At 37.0% G+C, this 15,465-nt stretch overlaps 1 protein-coding gene across 9 annotated transcripts in view; it reads right to left on the bottom strand.

The window, feature by feature from the left end:
• The window catches only part of Dcdc1 (doublecortin domain containing 1), a 404,056-nt gene that overhangs the window by 292,804 nt on the left and 95,787 nt on the right, over positions 1 to 15,465 (bottom strand). The gene's annotated exons all lie outside the window — the stretch shown is intronic.

The raw sequence follows: 15,465 nt of genomic DNA, 5'->3' as shown, positions 1-15,465 counted from the left end.
TCAATTCCTACTTTTTGTATTTCTAATTTACAATCATTGTCTAAATACAACCAAATGCTTTGTTTGCCTTAAACCCACACCCTTTTATGAAAACCATTGTCATTAGAAGAATGCTACCTTGATTTTTATTTTCCTAACATTCAGTTACTGTTAGGAGTTATGATTATGTTATAAACATTGGGTAATGTTCATTTTACAGTGATATTTGTAAATGGTTTCAAAAATTAAATTTTATGCTATCAGAACAAATGCATGTTTATAAACTAAAATTAGCCATAGTAATATATAACATCTGAGCCATGTGCAGTAGAGCATGCCTGTAATCTGAGGATTTCAGAGGCTGAGTCAAGTGGATCATGGACTCAAAACTAAAATGAGCTACAAAGCGAACTCTTCTCCAACACACACAAGTGAATAAGCAAAAAGTCACAGCTGAACATCAGATAGTAAACTGGAGAGAACCAAAACTTGGGGTTCTCCCTGCTGGCTAGCATCCCTAGTGCTAAAACATGCTATGTATGCAGGCTACTGGCAAAGAAAAGTCATCCAAAGTCCTAACCAGCTGTGGAGCTCAAGAGCTACAATAACAACAAGTCAGGCAAGATGTACCCAATGTTTCAGGAGTGGCATGACTTACTGGGGTAACCAACTGCTTTCTGATTGGATTGCACGCCCACAGGAAGAGTTTACGTCTGGTACTTTAAGCCTGATTGCGAGTTTGTACCTGGAGAGGTCATAGGCTCTAGTGGAGAACCTACTATTGTTTTGTTAATTGGACCTGTCAAACTGCCTTCTTCATACTGATGATTGTACAGCTGACTTAGTGCTGCTCTCAGTCTTCCTCAGAGACACCTCCTCTCTCCGTGGGTGTGTGTTGAAAGCAAAGGTCCAACAAAATGGGAACAGAAGAGGAAGAGAATAGAGAAGAATAAAGTATGGTGTGTATATATGAAAATGTCATAATGAAACCAATTACATTGTATGTTATTTTAAACAATCTTAAAAATAGTATCCAAAAAATGTTAAAGAGTTTAAATAAAAATGAATAATGCAAACTTTCAAGACTTTACCTTCATTCGTCCTTTCCCGTTCCCTTTCTCCCTCAGACTGGTTGTGCACCAGATCTAGAAAATAGTCCAATTCCATGCCAAGGTCCTGGTTTTTCAAAAACTCTGGTAGGTTCCTGGATATGTTTTTTAGAAATTACACAGCAGAATTTTGGGAGGATATAGAGTGTTGTTTCAAAGTCATGAAGCTGGCCTGTGCTTGCCTTGAAACAACAAGAAGTTCCTGTCGAGGGCAAGTCTAAACAAGCTTTGACCTAAAGCAACAGTGCTCCAACCTCTGGTCAGTACATACTTGAGCTGATGCTGAACACACACACACACACACACACACACACACACACACACACACACACACACGCACGCACGTGCTTTATTTAAAAACAAATTTGAGTAAAATACATTTACTTAGAATAAGTTTACATATAAGAAATAAATCTTTATACCTGGACTTAAATCTGCAGAATATGTAACCTGTAAGGAATCTGTAACAGACAGTTAGATCATAAAGAAAACAATTTAAATCAATCTTAAAATGTTCATCAAGAAATATAGGCTCTGGAGATGACTCAGCAGTGAGGTGTACCCACTGCCCTTCCAGAGGACCCAGGTTTGATTTCTAGCACCTACATGGTGGCTCAAGACTGTTTGTAACTTCAGTTCCAGCGGGCCCTGCATCCTCTTCTAGGCCTCTCTGAGCACCAGACACAAACACGGTACACAGACACACATGCAAGCAAAACACTTGCACATGTGAAATAAATAAGTAAATAAATTAAATAATACAACCTTGAACTCATGATCTTCCTGGCCCTGACTCCTGAGTTCTGGGACTACAGAAATGTGCCACCATGACGAGCGCCTGCATCCCAAGGATACTGTCCCAGGCCTGCAGACCTGGCACATATTATATGATGACTAGGACAGTGGGAATATACCCACTGCAGAGGGGCCTGTGCCTGCCCAGAGGACTGTCTGGTGGTACCTTTAATCTCAGTGCCTCCCAGTCAGCCCTAGAAAGAGACCTGGCTCATTAGACCTGGTCAGGGAATGTGGTGTTATGGTTATATAATGTAAGAGCTGAAGGAGGAAGTGGAACATTATGAAACACCATCTTTAGTACGGCATGGCCATTGCGTCTTTGAATTTATAGCAGCTGTTATTACCTGCACAAGATTGGGTATATTAACATTGGCCTGAATGAGAGAGAGGCTCACGAGGCCCTAGCCCTCTCCAGAGATCGATAACAGTTAATGGTTGCTAGAGGAAAAAGAAAGTTTTCTTCACAGGTGTAGCCACTGTAAATAACCACTTCTCCATGTTTCTATAAACAATACTAATAAAACTAATGATTACCCAGAAAAGAAAGGAAGACTGACAGACACGAAAGTAGAGGAAAAAGGAACAAGAGAGGGTAGTGAGGGATGCATATGAACGGAATACGTTGTATTTCAAAAGACTTCTTTCTGAATTGTGTCTGTGCACCACGTAGATATGGTGCCTGTAGAGGCCAACAGAAGCATCAGGATCCCCAGAGCTGGAGTTAGAGGTGGTGGAAGCCCAACTTAGGTCCTCTGGAAGAGCAGAAAGTGCTCTGAACTACTGAACTGTCTCTCCAGGCCCAGGATCCATTATACACATATGTAAAAATAATAAAGCTTATTATGTTCAATTAATATATCCTAATAAAAAGAAAAAATGAGATAGAGAACTTCAATGTACCAAGCATCAAAAGCCACTCCTAAGAATATAGCTAAAGCAGACCCTGCTTCCGCCCCAGGTCAAAGGAAGAAGCACACAAGGGCTTACAGGATCCTGTGCTGTCAGATCTGGAGAACACTGCCCCAAACAAAATGTGGAAGGAGTGATTACTTAGTAATGCCAAATACACTAGAAAAGAAAGACGACTATGAGTCAAAATATCACTTGGATTCGGAACAGCAATTGGAGAAAGGTTTTCAAACTCCTTACCTAGGTTATCAACAATTATGGGTGGAGTAAGTCCTAAGAACAGCCACTGTAACCTCAGGATAATAACAGACAATATTTCATTGTTAGTACAGGGATTCGAACCCAGGGAACTGAAACATCGGTAGCACTAGAAAAATACTCCTAAGCTCTCTTCGTTTCTTTCTTTTTTGTTTTTCTTTCCTTCTTTCCTTTTCTTTTTTCTTTCTTTCTTTCTTTTTTTTTTTTTTGAGACAAGACCTCACTAGCCATCAGATTGTCCATGCTGACCTTGGACTGACTCTGTAACCCAGACAGACTGGGACAGGCTTTCAACTTTCTATCCTCCTGCCTCAGCCTCCCAAGTAGCTGAGATTATCGATTTGCACCACCAAGTTTGGGGGTTTCATGCCATTTTAAAGTAATTATGTGTACATTTTTAAAATAACTCTCTTATTAACTCCTGTTTGTAGATGAGAAAATTGAAAACTTTCACTAGCTTATGGGGCACCTCAGTGTGGGTCAAATAATGTAACTTTGAATTAATTTCTAATGAAAAACATTTGCTTCTTTGTACGTAGTTGATAAATCTGCTTTTATATGTACACTAATTTTTTACCATATTTGACAAAAACCTAACTTTTGTATGTCCAAATATGAAATCTACCTTACAATAATGAAATTATCATCATTGTGGATGTTCAAAAGAATAATACTAAATAAATACATAATGGTTTGAGGAAGGTATCATTGTTAATCTAACAAGATCAGAGAGGCTGTGTACTAGACAGGGGCCATGTCATTTCAAGTGTTTATATTTAAATCAGATGATCATACTGTTATATTACACTTATATTTTGTATAAAGTTTTATGTAAGACATTAACTTTTTGAAAACTCAAAGCACGTGTGGTTTTAACACCTATATAAATGTTAAAAACAATTTCAACAGGAAGACTCAGTTTATTAGTAAATTTGATATACTGTAACATTCTGTAGGTAGGTGGATTAACAACTGAATTTCTTTCAGACCTGGGGACTGGAGGGATCTGATGAAGTTAGCAGAGAGATCACTCTCAGTGGATGGGACAAAACTGACTTCTTCACTGCATCCTCACGGGAGATGGGATGGAGACAGAAAAGATGAGAGAAAAGGAAAGAGAGGGAGGGAAGGAGGGGGGAAGAGAGGAGAAGAGAGGGAGAAGAGAGGAAAAGAAAGGGGAAAGAGAGAAGGGGAGATGGGGAGAGGAAGGGAGGGAAAGAGGGAGAGGGGGAAGGACACTAATCCTATTAAATCAGGTCTTTATTCTTGTGACTTCATTTCACATAAAACCTCCATGAAGTCTTAATAATTCCAAGCTGCTTTTTAAGCAGTCAAATGTTTTTGTTACAGACTAAGTGCTTGTGTCCTCTCAAAGTTTGCATACTGAATTCCAGATCTCCAATCTGATTGTGCTTGGAATTATTAAGAGACTGCATATCCAAAAGTTGAGACAGAAGAGGTAGCTCATGATTGTAATTCCAGCTCTCAGCAGGCAGAAACAGGGAAATATGTCACTGAAAATTTGGGTCAGCTTGGTGTATACAGTGAGTTCCAAAACAGAGGAAGATTCCAAGCATCTTTTAATGCTGAAAGTTACCTGAAAGAAAGATTCCCTTTGTCTCAATCAAGTTCAACTTTCATTTTTCTCCCACAACTACAAGTAGTTGCTAATGTGAAAAATGAAATCAGATTTAACAAAATAAAGAAAATACTCATTTGACTATTAGGGCCATGCAAGTGAATTTTGTTTCTAGCACTATGTATTTATTACCTTTCTGGAGTACACTTTAGGGAGCCAGCAAGATGGCTCTGTGGGTAAAGGCATTTGCTGCCAAGGCAGACAACCTGAATTTGGGCCCCAGAACCTGCATGGTAGAACAGGGGAACCAACCCCTGCAGATTGTCCTCTGATATTCGTGTGCCTCCCCTCCCCCAACACACACACACACACACACACACACACACACACACACACACACACATAAACAAATAGAAATTGCAATCTAAAGTGAGTTTATTACACACTATCTACATGCAGTGACCTTCTCCAGCAACCAAGCACTTTGGGAGCTCAACTTCCCAGGCTGAAGATAGGATTTTCAACCTGTCTTGAATGGGTAGCAAACATCTTATTATCATTATCTGTGAATAAAATTATACTGTGATGGCTCATCATTGTTGTCAACTTGGCTACATCTAGAATCAACTAAAACCCAAGGAACTGGGCACACCTGTGAGGGATTTTTTGTTGTTGTTGTTGTTCATTTATTTGAAGTGGGAAGACCCACCCTAAATCTGGGCCACACTGTCTGGTGGCAGCCCACATCAAAGAACATGAAGGAAGGAAGTTTTTGCTGTTTGCCTGCTTGCCCTCACTCTCACTGGCAAGTTCATCCACCCTGTTGCAGGTGTATTCCTTCACTGGTGTTCTAATCGACTTCTTTGGAATCCCAATGTCGACTGAAGACAAGCTGAGACACCCAACTGAACAACTACTGGACTTTTTGCTTTTCTGTAGTGAGACAGCTTTCATTAGACTAGCCAGACCACAGTCCATAGCCTTTCTTTAAAAAAATCTTTTTAGTAGAGAATCATCTATCAGTTCTGCTCCTTTATAGAACCCTGATTAATAAACACCCCCAAAGACACAATGACAAGATAACTAACTGTGGAAGACATTACTCTAAAGCTTTGACCTATCCAAACTATCACCTACACAGGTTATAAATCAATATTTTTATAAATATTTTAGTTACTACGTAAATTGAGCAATTATGTATATTAGGGAATTTTCTTGATAAAATTAATTTTATGTATAATCATGTAAAATATACTTAATGGTTCTAAAGTTCTGTTTTGACATTTTTTATTTAATGTACCATGAACCTTTGAAAGGTAGAGCATTCTCATCCTTGAAGAGGCCTTATTTCTTCTACATTACTCTTATTGCTTCAATATAAACTAGCCCTTCAACTTTATTTGCCGTAAGTTTTCATTATCTTGCAAAGGTCACAGATATCTTCTTGTACCAAAGTATAAGGTGTCTGGAAATATATTACCTACCATGGTCTTCATGTCATGGCTATCTGTGTCCTCATTCTCAACCTTCCTCACCTCCCTCGCCTACTCTAAAAGTGACAGCAAGTTATGGGACCATTGCCTGTCTTACCTCATACAAGTACTTGACTATCTTGATCTCAATTACTTTAACCATAGTATTAATACTAAAGCAATGAATATGGATAATCCCTACTAACCATATTCTGTACTAACTATCCTCCAGGTACCGTATTATGAGTCTTATGCATATGATTTAATCCTCTCAACAATCTAATGAGGTAAACTTTATTACTGTGTTATTATCTATAAAATGAGATAATTGGAGTTATTTGGCATCGAAAATTAATTTCAACCTCAAAATTTCTTGATTCTAGTTTTGCACTGATTTTCCTTTATGTGAATTTCCATAATACATAGCATCTAAATAATATATTTTAGCACTTAATTACATACTAATGCGCATATTTCTTACAAGTTTATCATAGGTATTTTTGTCAACAAAACAAGAACGCAAGCCCCTTAAGGCAAACCACTGGACAATTTTCCTGCACGCACATCCCTAGTTCCTAGTAGGAACACACATGCAATAGAAGGAAACCTCCACAAGTGAACTGGGTTTGTTTCTCTAATCATTTCCTTTGGGGGAGATGGGCAATCTTTACTAACCAAACAAGGTAAAGTGAATTTAATGATTAGCGAAATCATAGTCTCTAAAGGTGTCACACTGTAAGTTCATTTATGGGATCCTTAGAGACACTGAAGAGCATAAAGATGTGTCTTCTTGGTGACTAGATAGTGAACAGATTGTGAGCACGGTGCTATTTGTTTATCTGATGCCTGTTTTGTTTGTGAAGGAAGACTGGAGTGATGTATCTATTGTCTTAGTGACGTTCATGTGACTGTGCCAACACTATCTAACAAACTCCTTCAGAGAAGGTTTATTTAATCTCATGGTTTCAGCCAGCCTGGTGCAACATGCCGGGGCCTGTTCACATAGTGGTAAATGAAAAAGCAGAGAGAATGCCAGGTATGAGCTTCCAAGGCCCACCCTGGGTGATGAGCTGGGTCTCACTTCCTCGATATTACACTGCCTCTCACAAGAATGCCTTCAGCTGGAGGACAAGCCTACAGAACATGATTGTGTTGGGGGACATTTCAGATTCAAACAGTAACATCTACCCCACCCCAACATTGAAATTAATTATGAATGTTAAATGACTTCCCACTGTTTTGTTACTTATGGAAAAAGTGATCCAGTGCCAGAAGCACAAGTAGAATATTAGAGTCAATTTCTTTCTTTGAGAACAGCATTGTCCACTTGAAATTCCAAGTGACAACACAGTTATCGAGCACTTGAAATGTGGCCAGTAAGACTGAAAAGCTGAATTCTCACTTTCTAACATTTTAATTTCTTTCAATGTAAGACCACATGAGGATGGTGTATTGGAGAGTGAAGGTTAAAGACACCTAATTCAAAACTATGAACAAGAAATATTCTAAACTCCAAGACATTCTGAGTGCTGAAGAACATCACAGGCAGAAAAATCCACTCCTGGTGGTTCACAGTCAGCATGAGAATGCACTGCAAGTGCTGCATAAATTTCTTTTTAGGCTATGTGTATGAATTATATATGAAACACTGATGCGTTTAATGTTTAAAATCGTGTCCTATTCCTAAGATATCATGTTGTTTATATGCATATAAAAAACTCAAATGTGTCTGAACTCTAAATCAGTTTCAGTCCCAAATATCTATGACAGTTATGAAATTTCTGATTGTAACTGTGCCTTTTATTTGTGACATGATTCTCTGAACTTTCAACCTTTACTTCTCAGTGACATATATTAAATGTTGATACATTAATTTTTGCTGTGTTCTCTCTCCATAAATGATTATGCTTTAGAAAATTAGATAAAAACCATAGTTATATTCATCTCCATCTTTATTACTTATATATATGCAATATATATATATATATATATATAATATTTGAAAATCAGCTATTTGTTGTAAGATGACTCTCCTGGTTTGATTTTTGTTGCTGTGATAAAACATCCTGACCAAAAGCCACTTGGAGGAGAAAGGAGTTTATTTGGCTTATGCATCCCAAAACAGTCCATCACCAAGAGAAGCCAAGGTAGGAACAAAAGACAGGACCCTGGAGGCAGGAACTGAAGCAGAGACCATGGAGGCACACTGTTTATGGGCTTCCTCAGCTAACTTTCTCATACAGTTCAGCCTAGGGCTGGGGCTGCCTATGGTAGGTTGAGCCCTCCTATATCAATTCACAGTTAAGAAAATGTCCTGCAGATATGACCACAAGGCAATCCAGTGAAGGCAATTCCTCAAGGTTCCATTCCCCCCGCCACCTCCGCCCCCACACTCTGCCCCTCCACCCCCAATTGACTCTGGGTTGCATCAAATTGACAGCTGGAGTTTTAACAATGGATGTTTATTACCAACAGGTGAGATGGAAACAATGTCTATTTATGAATAAAATGAAGAAAAGCAATGATCCCAAAAATGTTTCCACTTAAGATTCTCCCTATAAAGCCTGGCATAGTGGTGCATACATATAATTTCAGCACTCAGAGATGGAAGCAGGAGAATCAGGAGTTCAAGGTCATCCTCCGCTACACGGAGAGTTTGAGGCCAGTTTGGACCCTTCCTTAGAGAATAATAACAACAACAAAAAAGAGTCTCTCTTTAATAATTTGCCAGATTCTTAATAACCAATGATATTTACTAGCAATCATCTGCAGTATTAATCCGTAGGAATGGCAACAGAAACTTCAAGACAGTTGTCAAGAGAGGCGGTTTTCTTCCTGCCTTCAACACTACTTTAGTCCTTCAAGAGAACAAAAAAAAAAAAAATCATATTCCTGTCCATTCACACAGGGTCTGGGCGAGCATTATTACTTTGGGAGGAGGGATGGAAGACAAGACCAGGATGCCAGTAAAAGAGCTAGGATGTCAGGCGAAAACAGAATGTTGTGCCCTTTCTAACCAGCTGGGGACTCGGCATGATTGTTTTCTTACAAACAATACCTGTGTGCGCTGAAACTGTTCGGGAAATCTATCAAGCACACTCTTTCACTTTGCTGCTGTGACTCTGTAAAATTTACCCCCCATTTCTGAACTGTGGAGTGTAATGATACCTGCATGTGGCCAAGAAACTCAAAGAAAGTTTCTCGGGGATTTGGGTTTATTTTACTTGACTTATTTTAGAGGTTACAAAATGAAATACTTTCTATTCTGTATGACTATGAATTTGGGTATAAAATAGATGTCTCTAACAATTATCATAAATTAAACACAGAGAAAATGCAATGTAATATTCGAGGATAAAATTGTGGTTAGTAAATGAAAATGACATACTCATGTCTGTTTTTTTTCCTATGGTAGAACTTATACATAAGCATGAGAAAACACAAAACATGTAGCAGCATGTTTTAAATGCATTGCTCATATACTAATGCCAAACCATTCTTCCCAGAGAACTCTAAAGGCTTTGCTCAACAAAGTTTTATACATGTATATATCATATATATATGATACATATGTGTATGTGTGTTACATACATATGATACATATATATCAATACATGGAAGAAGTGAGGATTCATATAATTCTCCCTAGTTGGATTTCTTATTAAATCAATACTCAGGCACACAAAGTTACTGTATCTGTATTAAGCATAGAAAACTCTTAAAAAAGATAGTTATAAACTTTTCAGTGAAGCAGCCACAACTTCAGATGGGAAAATGGTTCAATAATGCTTCATTTAATGTCGGGCGGTGGTGGCACATGCCTTCAATCCCAGCACTCGGGAGGCAGAGCCAGGCGGATCTCTGTGAGTTCGAGGCTAGCCTGGGCTACCAAGTGAGTTCTAGGAAAGGCACAAAGCTACACAGAGAAACCCTGTCTCAAAAAACCAAAAAAAAAAAAAAAGCACATTTAAAAACAACTTCCATACTCATTCTTTCAAAACATGTTATGAAATAATTTAAGTATTTTTTATCAATCAGGAAAAATAAGTTGATAAATATTGCTATCACATGAAAAGTTAAAAAAAAATAGTCTTAGCCAATCCCCAGATGGAACCCACCCATCATTAAAGTGGTCATAATTAATTATATAAGTAGGGATGTCTATGTTCTTTTCATGAGCCTTATAGCTTTTAGATTAAATGTATTTGGGCTGCTACTTTTAGGTAAGCTGGCTTAATTTTGAATGAGTGTTTCATATTAACGAAGCAATGGTTTTCATTGAGAAGCACCCAACTGAGATGCCATTAAACGTCTCTGTTTTTGTATACCTGGAGTGTCATGTCAAAAATACTTCTTCCACCACCCTACCCACCCAGAGTGAGTTATTTAATAAAGAGTTTTCATGGTAAAAAGTCCAACTCAGGGCCAGGGATACATATTTGACATTTGGTCATATAATTCTAAGAGAATTGGAGGAAAATACAGATTTGAAGATGTGCCTTCTGACCTGACTGCTTTATGACAAGTCAAATGAAACATTCCATGAAGATAAATGTGTCCCAGATAAATGACAGAAAAATAAAAAGTATTTAGGTATCACTTTGTCTTTTATTCCATGACCATTTCCCCCTCTGTAATAATTACCTATGCACAAACTCTAGATGGCAATATTGCACTTACTGTACTTCCACCAAATTGTTCCAGTCGATCCCCACATATCCTCTTTATCAACATTTTATGTGCCGTGGATCTATAGCCTCTTATTATAAGTGTAATGAAGCAGAAGTTATTGAAGCCTTTTATTGATTGCTCAGATCACAAGTTTACTGCCATACTGAATTGGCACCTTACTCGCTGAAGCAAACTGCTGACACCTTTTTAAAAAGTGACAACTACATCTATTTCATGACCAGAAATCCATTTTCATCTCTATCAAGACAAGAATGCAATTTTCACTTCATTTAACTGATGTTAGGCCTGCTCAAAGCATGACACTTAGAAAAAGACACAAGTTTAAGGTTCTTAAAATACTTCAAGTAACTAGAATGCAGCTTGGTTTCACGGGAAAATCAACAATCCCTAGCATCTGCGAACAATCTAATATGCTAAAAAAATTCCCTGTAAGAACCTTAAAGGAGTTTTACGTGTTCAAAATGACAGCACTCTGTTCTCATAGGCATGATGGTGACTCACGTGTAGGGGTTAGACTGCCATCAGAGATTTCAAAGGACATTAAGAAGGTTGTTCATAAGCCAAACATTTTGAGTTTCATCCCAGAAAGGCTAACCCGAGGCAACACTCCACTTGATTTGCTGTGTCCAGTACATACAGTATAAAGGGAGAAACAGAAATGCACAGTCTCTTAGTAAGACAAAGACTAACGACTGATTTCAATTGACCTTAAACAAAGGATCCAAAAAAGACAGGTTTCAAACACTTCTTTTATAAAAATGAAATATTAAATTTTCTTCTCTTTTTCTAACAAACAAATTTCTGTCACTGCTAAATGCAACTCAAGTATATTTTGAGCTGGATCATTTTTTATGAGAACAATATTGTTATTTTTAATATATAATTATAAAACTATAAAATTATATTGAAAGTATCATTAAAGTTTTTCATTTTGGCTTATAAATTTTTAAATGTAAAAGATTATGAAAATATTAATCTGAATATGAATAAAAATATATTTCAATTTTGAACTCTAAAACCTGCACATACTGAAATTATCTGGTTATTTCCTTATTTAATAATATGCTAATAAAGCAAAACCACAATATAGCTGCAATTTAAACAGTGAAAACTAAGTTTTTAAATAGAAATTCAATGTCTGGACTTCTCAACCCAGTGCCTCAAATATTAAATTTTTAAAAGTGCATATAAATACACTGACAAAGGTTACTTTGTTTAAATTAGGTTTTCCTTTAAAAAACTACATACAAAAATATTAAAGTCACCCAGACCAAAATCATAGTTCTCAACAAACTTGACTAAGTAATGAGTTATTATATATAGCCCAAGCACTCATTTTCAAAATAAAACTAAAGAAATAAAATGTTTTCCTGCATTTTCAGACATAAGAAGAAACTGCTTGTGTGTTTCAATTATTCAGATGAAGTTTAGGAAATGCCTTCAGATTGTAAGAAATGTTTGAGGGGTTTTTTTTAATTCATTTTATTTTACATAAGCTAAAATTTAACTCGAAGTTAATCACTCTTTTCCAAAGTGCTAAAAATGTAGGAGTACGAGTTCGCAGTTACAGGATAAAAGCACCTTGTGTCCGCCAGCAGTGGCTGCAAGCCCAGAGTTAAGGCGTCCATCAGGAGGGTGGAGCAGCCATTTCCTCGGTTCCTGTCTGACACTCAGAAGTGATTGTACAAGCTCTAATAACTGAAACGGGTCATTAACAGTTTTAAATGATTAAAATAGAGAGCTTATGGACCCTTCCAAAAATGATATTTTTAATGAAGGACAAAGTGCTATATTAATTATGTAAAACTCTAGGAATTTGTTAGTTGTGGGGGCAGGAAGCAAAGAAGTATCTAAGTCAGGAAGACAAGGGGGCTTCCAGAGATGAAGTTTTCCCCAAATCATGTTTGTCCTTCACACTGCCGATCAGCTATTCCAAGCCCTAATTACTGTAGCTGCCTGGCACACTTCCATGGACGTTTTTCATTTTTACAGTATTTCTGAACAGACTGACATATTTTGTTTACTGACAGCAACTAAAGCTCTGTGTAGGATCATAAATAAAGAAGATCGCGTTTAAAAATCACTAATATCATTTTAAAAGGTAGTGCAGCCTTGTGTTTTGGCCTCTGTTTGGCTGTGTTAGCCATGAATGACAGCTCCCCTGCTTGAAGCACACAGAAAGCACAGCCTTGCTCATTCACTGACAAGACTGTGGCCTTTTCACACGTTCCTTCCACAGCAGTGTTTGTCCCCAAACACTGGAACTCGACACAATGGCATTCCTACTCCAACACCCCCACCAACAGCACCAGTACATAACAAGAATGCTAATGAGCTGGAGCTGGCCCTGATGAAAGTGTTAACTACATTTCATCGAAAAGCGGTTATGCTGTTTCAAAGATTACCAATTAAGCAGATTCTGCTTAGCTCTCAGCGATTTCTAAGATGTTTCCACTCTTAAGGAAATACATGTGATAAATTGAAGACTAAGTGACTTTAAGCTGTCTTAAGTATAATATCTCACTTTATTACTCACAAAGAGTATATATTTAAGACCACCATAAGTAATGTGCTTAATTCAGCTGCATGCTATAATACCAAGCTAAAGTTTAAAATAAAAAGAAAAATGAGTGGGTTCATAAACACAAAACCAGTAGGCCTGACTTTTCCTTTAAAGTTATCATGTAACACTTTGTTTAAGAGAAGTCCCTTTGGTAGCATCAACATTTTACATCCACTATATTTTGACAGACAACAAAACAGCGTGGTTTTCACATGGGGTATCAGAAGCGGCATAAATGGAAATGATATCAAGAGGTAATACAGTCCTACAATTTTATAAACTCAAGATTTGTTAACAAGATAGGAAGCATCATTCATCCACATGTCACCTGTCTAACGATTCCTTAACACGCTTGGACAGAACACTACATAAAAACGGCTTTCTGGAAGGTCAAATGAAGTAATGCAGTTCAAATAAAGCTCATTAATGCTGAGGAGGACATTTGATATGAACTCCTACTCATAAAATAAAGATATTGTCAGGCTTAACACTTGGCCCGTGATGGCATTGTAACAGTATCACTATAGTGAGTTTTTAAAACATTAAAGCCATGGAAAAGAGACACAAAATATATATAACTAAACACGATTAAAAAAATAGAAAAATTTTGCAAATTCATGACATTCTGTCTTGCCTTTATCTGTATACTTTACTATAAAACTTATGTATAATGTGAAGCTTAACATTGTTACAATGTAATAAGAGCTAAATCTGGAAAAGAAATAGCAAACTAGATTTTTAAGGATTCTTAAACTTAGTATAACACTGAAATTCTTACAGAGTAGTTAAATAGACAACTTGGGACAAACTAAAATTGTGAAATTTTGTTCATGTTTACATTTAAATTTTAATCAAATACATTGGTCATCATTTTGAGTAGTGCATTCTTTAAATCAAAGCAGCGATCTTCAAGGCCTTCCCTGCCCCCACAATGTACTGAACTCTTAAGTTGAATGTTTGAGGCCAGTTTGATGTTTCAGTGTTTAGAGCAGCAGAAATGAGAGAGGCTGCTGCCGTCCAGATGCCTCTGTCTCCCCAACCCTCACTTCCAATGACACTTAGAAAGTGATTACCTCCAGATTTTATTTAAACAGTGCTTTTCTTGCATTAGAAAAAGGACATAGGTTTTTTTTAAGCATTAAATAACTTGAAACCCTCCAGTAAGTGGAACCAAAATATACAACAGCAAATAAACAACTATAATTCAGCACGTCATAATCCATTTGATGATATCAATATATGTTGAACATTAATATTTAAATATAAAATAAGTTAAAGATAATACCATAGTTATTATACTAGTTTTTATATATGACAGTCTAATAAAACATAAAGAAGTTTGAATTTTTAGTCAAATTGTCTATAGTAGTTATTAATCCTCCCTGGTTCACTGAAATTAATTAAAAAGAAAACCAAATACACGTCGCCTGTAAAGTTTCTCTGAGACACCGTTGGAAGTTCTGAGCACTTTGATGAACTTTCTTCCACACATCGCGAGCTGCCCTTTTCTGAGCAGACAGCAGGAGGTGCTGTGTGAACACCAAGACTTTCATTCCATGCCTCCCTCCCCTTCCTCTCTGTATGCAAAGGATAGTGAGATGCTTTCAAATATTCATTTTTCAACAGCCTGTGGCCTGAGATAATGAGCCAAGTTCTAAAATGGAAGCACTGAATTCACAATATAAACCTCATCCTTACTTAACACAGGAAAAGGTTGGTTTCACTTAAGTCTAAGAGGGGAGTTTGTTTTTAATGTTACAGCTTCTATTTTATTATCAAAATTGCAACATTCTGTTTACAATATAAATCCTTCTTTAAGTAAATCAAGTGTCCCACAAGTTATTGCAAAAATATCTGTCATTATACACACACACACACACACACACACACACAAACACACAATTATATAATGATATATACACAGATATTAAAAGGTAAAATCGAGTTTAATTTAGTCCAATTCTGAAATAGATAAGTTAAATAAGTGTGAGTGAAGTAAGTTGTTCTTGAGATGGAGTTAACTCACAATTCATTTCTCTAGAATCTGATTTGATTTTAGACCCACTTCTACAATAGTGAGGTTAGTTTACACCAGGAAGAAAAACT

The sequence above is a fragment of the Peromyscus maniculatus genome, chromosome 4 (genome assembly GCF_049852395.1).
Source record: "Peromyscus maniculatus bairdii isolate BWxNUB_F1_BW_parent chromosome 4, HU_Pman_BW_mat_3.1, whole genome shotgun sequence".
Classification (NCBI taxonomy): domain Eukaryota; kingdom Metazoa; phylum Chordata; class Mammalia; order Rodentia; family Cricetidae; genus Peromyscus; species Peromyscus maniculatus.
This window is presented reverse-complemented; position numbering and strand designations above follow the sequence as displayed.